Source organism: Corvus kubaryi, unplaced genomic scaffold, assembly GCF_017639235.1.
Source record: "Corvus kubaryi isolate FWS band 111438036 unplaced genomic scaffold, C.kubaryi_AGA036_p1.0 37396, whole genome shotgun sequence".
Taxonomy (NCBI): Eukaryota; Metazoa; Chordata; class Aves; order Passeriformes; family Corvidae; genus Corvus; species Corvus kubaryi.
The window spans coordinates 18,124,818-18,137,214 of record NW_024581135.1 but is presented as its reverse complement, the minus strand read 5'-3'; positions in this window follow the sequence as shown (position 1 = coordinate 18,137,214).

Below are 12,397 nucleotides of genomic sequence, written 5' to 3'. Positions count from 1 at the left end.
TAGCTGTGGGTGAATTGTTACTGAATAGATTCACTTTCTTCTATGCCAAATGGAGTTAAACCTAAATAATATTTCCTTATGACAGCTAATGAGATGTTTTTGATCTATCATAAATCTCTCATGAGCTTTGTTGGGGTTTTTTCTGATTTTTTTTTTGAATGTTGAAGTAGGTTACCTTGTTTCAGGCATTAATTACAATCTATCTTTGCTTTAGAGTGTCAATGGAATAATTTCCATCTCATTCTACTGAGGCTGTGTTGATATGAAATCATGTTTGCCTGTCCTTTATGAAGGATGAGCCTTTCTATGCTTTTCTACTTCATAAATGAAAATTTAAAGATTTTTTTTCTCTGTTCTTTTTAATTTTTGAAGTGTAAAGTCTGAAGTAGTAATGGTCAGTTAAATGTTTTCACTGCTAATAAAGCTTCTCTTGCCCTTGGAAGTTTCTTTTGCCAAAACTAATTGAATTAATGTAATCATATGCTCAGTGGTTTTCATTCATGAATTTCCCAGGTGATGATGGGGCTCTCCCAGCTGTATGTATATTGAAAAGGGGAAGTCAGGTGTCATGGAAGCCAGAATTTAAAGTTAACTGCTATTTGCCTAAAGGCTTTATAAAACCTATGGTCCCTTCCTTTCCAATATTACATAGTCTAACTTACCTTTATTGAAATGACAAATAATAGCAATCTGGTAAGTGCTTTCTCAGAACCTAGGAGGTCTGAATACAGAAAGATAATACATCATAACAAAAATTGTGGTAACCATTGTTTTTTGCGAATACTTAAGACTCCCCAAAATAAAATTGTAAAATCTATTGGGAACCTCTCACAGTCCTCAGCATGTGCAGGATCTCACCACAGTCTTAGTACTTCAAGCAGAGGTGTGCTGTGCACAAAAGTGGAAGTAGTGCTGGGAGTAGCAATATCCCCAACTTCAAATGCTCAGTGGTGACAGAACTTCACGGAGTGCATGGAGGGAGAAGAATGTTCCACAAGCACTTGTTGGCAGGATTTTCACATCAAAAGCTGGTAGTGTGGCTCACTGTTTCTCCAAGTTCCTCTCTCCAGCTGAGAAGGCATTTCAGGACACCAGATGTACAATTACCATTCTCACAGGAGCTAAGCAGACAGTTTGTGACTTTTTAGAGTAGCGTGCTTCTTATCGATCACAGAATTCTGAGCATTCACAAAATACTTCCTCCTGAAAGTTGTCAGATTACCCCACCATGTACCACCTGAGATTCCCTAGGGAATTTTCCTTCTTCCTTAAGTTTCTCTCTGGAGGGGGGAGCAAAATGGCTCACGTTTGCTAAACGGATATATTTTTATATATTTTGCACACAAAGTCTTTATATCTCATATAACGTCCATACATTGCGCACATTATCTGCATCTGATAGGGGAAGGATATTTATTTACTAAATACACTATTTTAGTATTTGTGACTCACTGGAGAACAAAACTTAAAAGTAGTGTGAGGATTTATTTCGAGTCTGGTGTGAACATGGGGTAAAATTTAGGGAGAAAGTAATAAAAGTGGCGGACTAAACAAATGTATTGTGGGTGAAAAACATGCAATTGAACAATTCCCATAGCAGGAATGAGGGAGAAATCCAAACTGAAACATAATGCACAGATGAGTTATATTTTTATAGTAGTTCTGTTGTATAGGGATCTAATTTTAAAAGCAGTTCTTGAGTTTTGGCCGAAAAAGTGTGTTGCAACATTTGTTGTTTAGATTTTTTTTTTTTTTTTTTTAAGAATTGGTGCAAATTCTAAAATATTCAAAATTTGAATTCAGGCCAGTGAAGGAAATAAGTAGAAGCTTTTTAGCGTCTGTCATTCAGTGCTATTGGAGAAGTTGAAATTCAGGTACATGCTTAGTACATGACTCAAAACTCTTTATGGAGAGAAAGTAGACTATATGGTTATTCCTCTTTCTGCTTATCTTTCTGTTCTCTCCTAACTAAATGTTGATTCTAGGTGCTTCATAAGACAATATCGTATGGCAAAGCTGTAGTTGCTGTATGGAATTCCAAAATTGCATTGAAGAAAAGTTCAGGAAGGTCTGAATTTTCACATGTGATTTCCTAAAAGAGACAGTATCCACTAAATACTGGAAATCCCCACCAAGATCATGGACTTACTGTATTAATACAAATACAGAAGTAATGAACTGAAGACAAAGTTAGAAACAAGTGAAAATTACTATTAGATACTGTAGGAATAAATTACAGATGTCGTTCTGTAAAACCTGCATTGACGTGGGGTCATGTAAATTATCTTTCAATGAGCAGCTTACATCTGCCACAAACAGCACACTGGGCAGACTCTTCAGCAGTGTCCTTTGTCCTGATGGAGGCAGGAAAGCTGAGAGTAGTGATTTGCTGTGTTGCCAAGAGTGCCTGCCTGAGTTTGCATGGTGGGATGTTGAAACCACCTCTTGGGACTTTTGTTTCTAGAAGCAGGGGCTGTCTTATTTTATTCTCTGTATTCATACACTGCTTAGCACAGTGACTTCTGGTTGATGACAGGGCCTTCTAGGTGCCAGTAGCATAAGCAGTAATTATTATACTCTGGTCATATTTTACTGTTTCTCTACCATTATATCTTGTTCCAGTCATGAATGGGTAACATAAATACATTACTGGGTGACAGAAGGTCCCTTTGCTTTTATTTTTGGTTATATTTGGGGAAGAAGAAGGTTTAGAAGATATCTTCTTAATGTTTGGTTCATTGCATTTTATGGCTCATAAGAAAAGGACATGGGTGTCACATGCCTTATTAGTTTTTGCAGTGCTGCATGAAAACAGCTGTGAAAAAGCAGTGCATTGTCTATTATGCAGAATATGCTCAAATACAGTTATGGCCGTTGTGGAACAATAATTAACTCATCAAAGGAGAAATAACTGGGGTCATGTGACATTTGATGGAGTGACAGCTGCCTAATTTTGGCCATCTTTCATATCAACCCATTTGGAATGATAATTTTGAGGACAAAAGACAAATATTTTAAAGCTTAAACTGTCTGCTTGGAAAAAAATGGGATATACCCTACAGGGCAACATAAGTTACATGATTACAGGGACTTATATTTAAAACTCTTTCCCTTATACTGATCACTAACTTTTTCCTTTCATCATACCTTTTTCTGTCACAAAAAAGGAATGTGTCTAATGAACTTCATCAAGTAAGTTTCAGGCTCTTTTCTATCATATTGCAAGAGATACATTACTGAGAGGTGACAAATATCTTCCCATGCTGTTTGACTGAAGAAGTCACTTGACTAGGCACTCACATAAAAAACCCCTGAAATTATAAAATATGAACACATGCAAACAATGTTCTGGTCACATAAATTCACTTCTGCTTTGCTCCTTCTCTTTCTAGTTTTTCTGTGGTTTATTTTTTCCCAGAAAGGATCATCTGTCTTTTGAATTGGGTCCTTTTATATCACAGCTCAGTGTTCTGATGTGTGAAGTGGAAAGTCTTCTCTATTTTTTTTACATTAATATTCTTAGCATCAGCCTACTATAGAATAATAGACATCTTAAAATAACCAGAGTTTTCATAGAAGGATTATTATCTTCCCTGAACTATGTAGTTAGCTGTCTTCCAGAGAAGAGAGAAATCCCTAAAGAGATAGACCCCTAAAATTAAATTTTGAAGGAGGTAACATGTAAGACAATACCATAACAGTGTTTTCCAGCATTTTAAATTAGTGGCATGCTGTATGTTGACACCAACTTTTGTAACAGTGCTAGTCTGCCTGCCGTGTGAGACAAATGGTGTTCGTGGACTTCCATTCATTTATTTAACAGTATATATTAAATCTGTTCCCATTTAATGACTGGGCAGTGGAATGGAATATTATCTTGTCTAAGGGGACAGTAATTCTTAAACTATGCAAAAAGATTATGATATAGCTCATTTTGTACAGAAATCGTATTATCCCAAGAACAATCTGTAGTGTGCTGGTCCTTCCAGGGACTTCATAACCACCATGAAGCCTTCCTGGGAAGGTGGGACAAGTGTACAGTTACCCAGTTATCATAGGATAATTGACATTTTCAGTCTTTCAGAAATCAGATGTAATTTAATCCAGATTTTATAAAAGAAGAGTAGGCCTCAATGGTGAAATGCAAATACAGAATTGATGGCATATCAAATTGTTGCTTTGGGGTTCTGTGCTACTTGTCCCAGCTGTGGGAAAAGCATGTGGATGCAGCAGTCTTAAACGAAGGGGATCTAGACAATAGAGATATAAAGCACTGTCAATTTTCTTAATTTAGGTTCAGCTACAAAAGCAGTGGAAATTTCTGGCAAAATGTACATTTCTTCCTCACAGTTTCTCCCTTCAGCCTGTGTTTCTAGTCTACTGCATTAAGTGGTTTACAGGGCACTGCAATAGGAAAAGACCATGAGAGTGAGTAAGCTGGATGAGTATTGTGACTTTGTAGGTAGAGACGAGTGTGAGAAGCTTGAACAGAGGGAATGGTGTAGCTGTGGATCCTGTGGATCTGCAGGTGCTCTGAAGGCACGTGCCGTTCTACTTATGGAGAAGTTACTCATTGTGAAACTGAACAAGAGAACACATTGAATTTCTTGCACATGAAAAATACAGATAACATGACAGAGAAAACTTGTTTTAAATAAAGGAGGAATATTTTAGTCTACTTTCTGTGAATATCCAATCTTGTATTGCCTAAGAATAACAACAGAAAGATATTAACAACTCTGCTTGCTGTAAACAAATTCAAGCACCTGGGATTGATTCAGTCACCTCTGTCTACTCTGAAGTCCACTGCAACCATTGACTAAAAGGGCAGGGAAATGCAGAAAGATGCAAGGAAACTTGAAACAAATCTTTCCATTTGGCTGCTTCTGCTGCTATTAAACACCAGCTGAACCAGGAAATCAATATAAGCATTCAAAATGCAATAGATAATAGACAGGAATAATAGATAGGAATTTCCTCTAATACACACACAACTCAATCTGTAGAAGTAAAGAACTCTGGAATTCTTGGAGCAGAATTTGTTCTGAAAGATTTTCTGAGTTCTGTTGCATGCTACTTTGTATTATTAATTGCTGGTAGTCTGTTCCCACCTTCTTTTATAGGAGTGCAGTTCTTCCTTAGATGGATGTTCCATTGTAATTTTTTCCCCTTGGAAGACTGTGAAACTTGTAAGGTGCTTCCAAGAGGGCTTATTTCTTGGAGCTAAAGCAGGATACAACAAGAAAAACATCCCGAAATTTTAGTAGGGCATCAAAAGAGGAGACTCCTGGAACTGAGTAAGGAACTTCGTTGAAAATTTGCATACACTCTCAACTAATGGTTAAGGCTTACAAAACTAAAGCCGAAAAAGCCCCCAACACTGTTCTTGTTCTTTATTTAGATATAATCTGGGAATTCAGAATGCGTTTGTAACATCAGGCATTTTAAACTTCCCAACACATCCCCTCTGTAGCCATCCATTATTACAGTAATTCTGCTGTTTCCTCTAGTATGATGCTAATCCATGACTCGTGGGAGCTTTTAATAAATATGTAACAGAATAAGTGGTAAGTCAATACAGCCCTGATGATTTTTCAGGTGTTACCAGAAATTGGGAAATTTGGTTGTTGTTTTAGACGTAGACCAGCAGATGGTGCTCGAAAATTAGTTCCATCAGAACTAAGTGGTGCATTTTCAGTTTGGTTTTTTTGTTTGTTTTTATTTGTTTGGGGGTTTTTTGGTTTTGCTGTTTCTAGAACGGCTATTACACATATTTCTTCATTAAATGGGACTGTGAGTAAGGATGGAAGAACAGAATACCCAAGAATTTTTGAAAATCAGTCTCTGAATCCTTACTGGGGTTTTTTTCTAGCAATAATTGTTGGGTTTAATTTTGTCATTTATCTTATTATATTGCTTAATTTCAGTTCAAATGCTAACAGCTTTATCTTCAAACTCTGGCTTTTCTCATAATCAGACTGAGATGCTTTGTCTTGTAGATTTAAGCATAAATGTAATAATATTCGGAGGGGTGATGGTAGATGCAGATGATAGTTATTAACTTTTTTTAAAAAAATAGAAAAATTCTCTGCTTGAGCTGAAGTTTAGCTGCAATGATATACAGTAATCTTAAGAGCCTTGGGAATTTTATACACAGTACATTAACCATAAAACTTTCTGCAAGTGAGAACATCCATTGTACTTACGTGTTAATTTTGTGTTCAGAAAATAAGCATTAGCCTGTGTTAAAATGCAGTAAATTTAACATACTTTGCCATGCTGCTGACTCTCAGTCTATGGCTGTGATGACCTGTTGACATGCTATATTGCAGGTTCTGTGAATGATATGCCCAGGTACTTTGAAACTTGGCAGCTTTACAGTTCCTGCTTTCTTTGATATTTCACTTGCAGGCACCTTGATAAATTCCCACTTCAGTTTATGTTATGGAGTGTGAAGATTAGCCTAACTTGGGAGCTGTGTAAGCCCCACCCAAGGTATATAGTCTATTTTTAATTAAATATATTGGCAAGTTAATGAAGATATTTTGTTTGAATAGTGAAAGCTTAACATTGGCAGTAACTGCCTTGAGGTAGCTGTAGTGGGAAGGAGAGAGATTTGATGAAAAATGAAAAAAGTGACGAGTGGTGTAGTGGTGGTGACATTTTGTGGGGGAAGGATGAATTAGACTGGTCTTTGGCAGGACAGGCATGTTATGTACAGTACTAACTTGCATATCAATGGAGACAGCTACAGAATTCACAATGTAAGAAGTCTGTGACAAGTAACAAAGTTTGGGCTACATAATTTCCAGGAAAATGCAGGTAGTGTGCACTACACTGGAGTTTGGGACATACTAATTTTATATGTGCATACACACAAAATCAAAACCACCTGTGCATTCTTTGGAAAGAAGAAAATGCAGCTTAGAAACAAGAAAAACTTGCAAAACAATATGCAAATAAAACAAGGTACTGGTCTTTGTCTCTTGCTGCATAGCCTATTGTCATAGACACAATCTTAAAAATAATCTTTCCATTAGTGTTTCAACAGATGTGTCAGGGGAAAAATGTAAGGATTTTTCTGTTCTCTGTTAGGTTGCACATAAAAGGAGGGACCTTAATACAGGATCTTCAGAAAAGCATTTTCAAGTAATCACAGCTCTCATAGTTGATCTGCACATCCCTCAGTTAGTTCTTGGCACACCTGTAGCATCCATGAGAAGCGTGTCTCTGTTGGTTTTCTGATGTCAGCTACTGAGACTGCTGCGTTTCCAGCAGAAAAAAACCCAAATTGCTGAAATGTAAATCAGGATTCAATTCAAAGCTCTGTACACATACAAAGTGATTTTCATGGAACTTAAATGTATGACTCAAGACTTTTGATAGATTGAGGATGAGTCAGACTACCCAGAAAGTCCAAAGCCATGTATATGGATGTGACTGGCAAGCTGTAGGCAGAGACAGAAAAAGGAAACTGTTTTTGTAACTGCCATGTCACAATAATCCAGTTTGGAAGTTACATATGCTATGATGTGTCTTTGAACTCAAAGCTAATCAAACAGTTTTCTATTCCTCAGTTCTTATTCTGCTGGCAGCTGAGGCTCCTGTATGTGGAATACCACTCTTTGCTTTCTCAAATACAGGAATGAAGTAATTTGTTCATGTTTTTAGTAACAGGCATTGTAATTGTGTGTACTGATTTGGTGGACTGTATGAATTACCTGAACTTCCACGGTTGAGTTAGGGACAAATACAAGCAAGTATTTTGTCCGTGCATCTGGACTCTTTGAATACACCTATTAGTCTATACTGCACATGAAGTTAGAGCTGCAGCTCGTGTGCAGCTGGAAGTAAAGGCCATCCATTAGAGTCATTCTACCCCAAGGCAAGATGCTTTGGGCATGTGCTTATGAAAGAGGTCAGAAGCTCCTGTGAAAATAACAAAAATGATGGTGAGTAAGTTAAGTATGGCCACAGATCTTTGTCACACTGTCATCTTTTTTTTTGGTTTTGACTGTTAGTGCTTTTGTTGCTTTTTTACTCTTGTTGCATATGACATTTACTGTGCTCCACATGATGTTCATCAGTTTTATTGTTCCAGTAAAAACTGTGCTTAAAATCTTGTTTCCTGCTCTGATTTCATAATTGTCTTCAAACAATTCATCTTTGGCTAAGGGATGAGATCATTCTTCTCTTAAACTGAGTGCATATATTTATATTTTTGTAGATCTCATCCACAGTAGATTTGGCCAGTCAGAAAACCAGCATGAATATGCTGAGATGGAGGTCATGGGGCTGAGGGTCATGGAGTTCAGGCATCCAGTTGTTGCTGACTGCTGTTTTTCTTTAAAGAATAGGAGATTGCTGTGTCACAGGCTCTGAAACCCCTGGCAACATGTAGTGGACAAAGACAGCGGTAGGCTCAGAGCAGGCCTATACAAGCCTGGTGGTGTAGCATCTGTTTTGGTAACAGCTTCAACAGGAAGCTCTTTTCACCTGATGCTTGTGTGCTACCTAACATATGCTGTCCCCCACACTAAATTGGCCCTTCAGAAAAATGCAGTATTGATTATTTCAAAACCTGCCTCTTGCAGTAGGTTATTGAGGCTTTAGAGAGGGGGGACTGTTCTCTAGATCAGAGGCCAAATGGCACAGAACTAGTTATATCCACAATATGCATCAGTCCTTGATGTCCCCTGGGCAAAATAGAACACTGCTCTGGCTTTAGGCGTAATTTGTGCGTGCAGGTGTTTAGAACTGTGGGAAGGATGCACAACACCTCACACGCCTGGTAAAAGACTTATAGGTAGCATTATACAGAAGGTATGGGAAAGAATAGTAGCTGGTACAGTCAAACCACACCAGGGCTTGATCTGGCTCTATGTTGCTGTCTAATTCAGCAGTATAGACACAGTCTGCCTTGGTGACTGGTGAATAGTGTGTGATAGATTATCAATTGCCTATCAACAATATCTGGAGATGCTACTGTACCATTTAACGTTTTCAGACAATGTCAGAGCAGGCTGACAGGGACTAGTATAGACCTCTTTATGTAGTTCCCACTTAAATAGGCAGACTGGAATTAAGTCCAGAATTACAGTGGTTTTCTGTTCTACCTGCAGAGGGCATTCATACTGTTCAGTGCATCATTCCTCTCCAGCTGATAGTGAAAGGGTTATTTATGGTTATGTCAGTTAAGGGTGCGTGAATCAGGAGCTTTGTGATAATTGGATTATTGAGCATACCTGTCTTCTGTGAAGCTTCTGAGAACCTATAGCTGAGTATATATGAAACAAATGAAAAATGTGGTTGTGAGAGGAGTTGTAAAAGCTGGTTGGGTATTTTCCTAAGCAAAAATACATTTTGCTAGCTGAACTACTTTTTCATTTTAGTTATAAAGTGTTTTATATTATTTTTGTGAATTTCTAACCCTTTGCATTTTAATAATTTTTTACACATAGTTTGTGCACAGTACAAAACACTTAAACTCCTTCCTAATAAAGCTACTCCACAAAGCTTGTACTGAACTTGCAGAGAGTAGAAAAAGTTACAAATATGAAAATTTTGGAAAAGACATAATGAAATCAAGCTAGAATGTAGAAAGATGATATTTTAATTTCTTGGAACCAAGAAGCATAAGACGAAAGAGATAATTATATCAGGGCTGTTAATCAAGTGTTTTTCAAAGTACTTGTTTCAGTTTTAAATTTATTAGGAAAGTGATCATCGTTTTTGAAGAGGGGAGCATGCCCCTTTGGCAAGCTCTGGAAGTATCTTCATAAAGTATCTCCGGATCCTGGAAGTGGCAAGGACAAGGAATGTAGACTAGCTGGAAGAACAAGTCTGATAAATGGTAACCCAGGCCCATTGTATCAGACAATGGCAACTGCTGAATAAACACTGGCAGAGCAGTATTAGTCTGCACAAGAGACAAGCTGAAGCACAGAACACTTGAGAACCTATTCATAATATAGCTGTTGATCCTTGGATGCCTCTGGAAGTGAAGATGACTGTTAGAAAGTTAGCAGTCTAATAGTTGAGAATAGAGCTTTAAGAAACAGAGAAAAAGGGACAAGAGTGGTCTCTGCCTCTTTTTGAAACCAGGCATTCTATTTTTGGAGATTTGCTCTTAGCACAGACTATCAGACAATATTCTAGGAAGTCTGTATTCATTATATCAAAGTGATTGTGAAGTATCTAATTGAGAATCCAGGGCACTGAGATGAAAATAAGGTGCTTGTCAGGAGGTCATCCTTGGCAGCAGATGGACCTGGATTGCAGTACACAGAATTGCTAGAACTGCAGTTTCCTTTCATGTAATAATCCAGTGTGTATTCATGAAACTGAGTGACTGAATGCTATATTTCAACTTCCACTGCCTGAAAGCTCTCTCCTTGGATGCATGTATTTCTGTAGTCTCTTTATACTGTCGCAACCTGCTTGACACAGATTTCTCCTCTGAACTCTCCTCAGCTCTCTGACAAACCTCATTGACTATTCCTTAGTGGAACTTACATAATAAATATTTGAGTGTGATCACTGCAGATGGTGTGCTAAGACTTGCTGCTCTTAATCATATTTTTAATACTGAAACCTTTCTGCTTATTCACACTTCCAGTAAAAGGGTTTATGAGCCTTAACAATTTGAGAAGTGACTAAGGTTACAGTGAATGCCAGGTGCAAGAAATTCAGGAAAGCTTTTATTGTTGACTGACACAGAGATCTTTTTCTGTAGAATCTACCCATCCTTACAATGGGCTCTGAAATACTGGGTTTGTGGTGCCTAGTGCATGTATTTAGGTACGGGAATACAAAAAATACTCTTAGGCCTGCTGGATCAAATGTTGCTAAAGAGATTAAATTGCAACAGTTACCTGACTTTTGTATGCCTTTGGGAAGTGAAAGGGAGAACTGGAGGAGCTGTTGGAACTTGCTGTTTGTTTTAAGTTAGGCAAGGGATTCTACCCATCTTTTCTGTTTCATGTATTGCAGATTAAACACAGGTACTATTCAGGAAGGATCTGCTGGTAAAGTAGATCTCGAAGCAGATGAGGAGAGAGATTTCTAGCAGTAATGGGAAAAGGTGTTACCACCCCATGCCTTTACTACCAGTTCCATGGTGGCAACCATAAAAAATTAAATAGATTAGATTATAATTCCACTGTTCCAAATAGGTCACATTTTTTGTCATGCCAGCTATGTAAATTTGAGACTTGACTTCAGAGGCTTTGAACTGATTTACAATTCAGTAAAATATCTATGGTTTTTTTCATTGGACAAGTTAATAATCTCTGGAAAGTATATTTGGTCTTGATGAGACTTCTCACATAAAAATGATAAACTGTACGCAAAAGCTAAACCTTATGGTATAATCAGGTCCTGAGGTTTCCCTATAATTTCCAGCATGCTTTTTTCTTACCTTTCTTTTACCAGCTATTAATTTTCTCCTTCAATAATTTAAATCCTTTCTGTTAATCTGTAACTGAAGTACACTTTGCAAATGAAATGGTACAGTTCTAATCAGATGGCAATCCGCTATGGCATTTTGCTGTGTGTGATACCCGCTGCTATCTGGTGCAACCTGGAGAGATCTCTGGAAAGGCCAGCTTGCTGGATAAACACAAGAAGTAAGCTGTGTTGCATAGAAGGATTTAAGAAATACTATTTCATTTTCTTCTTTCCAGCATCAGGTTAAAGTTCTTACGGCTTAAGCACACTAGAGATTACTAGAGTTCTCTGTCATATCATACTGACTTTGGATACCTTTTTTGTGCTGTACTCTTGGTTTTTACTTGGATGAAATTTGATTTGCACAGCCATCAGAGAAAGCTTCCAGGTTTTAGTCTTTTTTTAAAGTAACTGCGTACAACTTAGATTAGTGTTTCTAACAGTTAGCTACACATAATTGCTACACAATTCTCTTCATGGTGACTGTGATAATGAATTCTGAATGCTGCCCTCACTATCTCCCCCATGTTCTATTTTGCTGAAGATTGTAAAGGGCTTCTTTTCTTATCATAAACGCCAGATGTCTAGGACTCTTAAACAGAAGTAACTTTCAGACTATATCTCATTATTTGATTTAGAGTTACGAGAGAGGCTTAGTTAAAACTAGAAAAATGGGCATCTGTAAGGATAGAACTTCAGTACATCACAAAACTGCTGCTCTGAAATCTACCTCCTGGATTTTTTCTCCTACAGCATTGATTCAAGTCTCTCTCTGAACTTAAACTGTGGAATGTGTTCAAAAATTACATTGAAAAAGCCATCAGTTAGGAGGGATCTTTGCAATGATCAGTAATTTTTGTCAGTACCTGCCCAGGCACATGTATAGCACATATGGATATGCTGGTACAAATTCACTCAGAAGATAGGACAGCAGTTTCCAGCTGTCTGC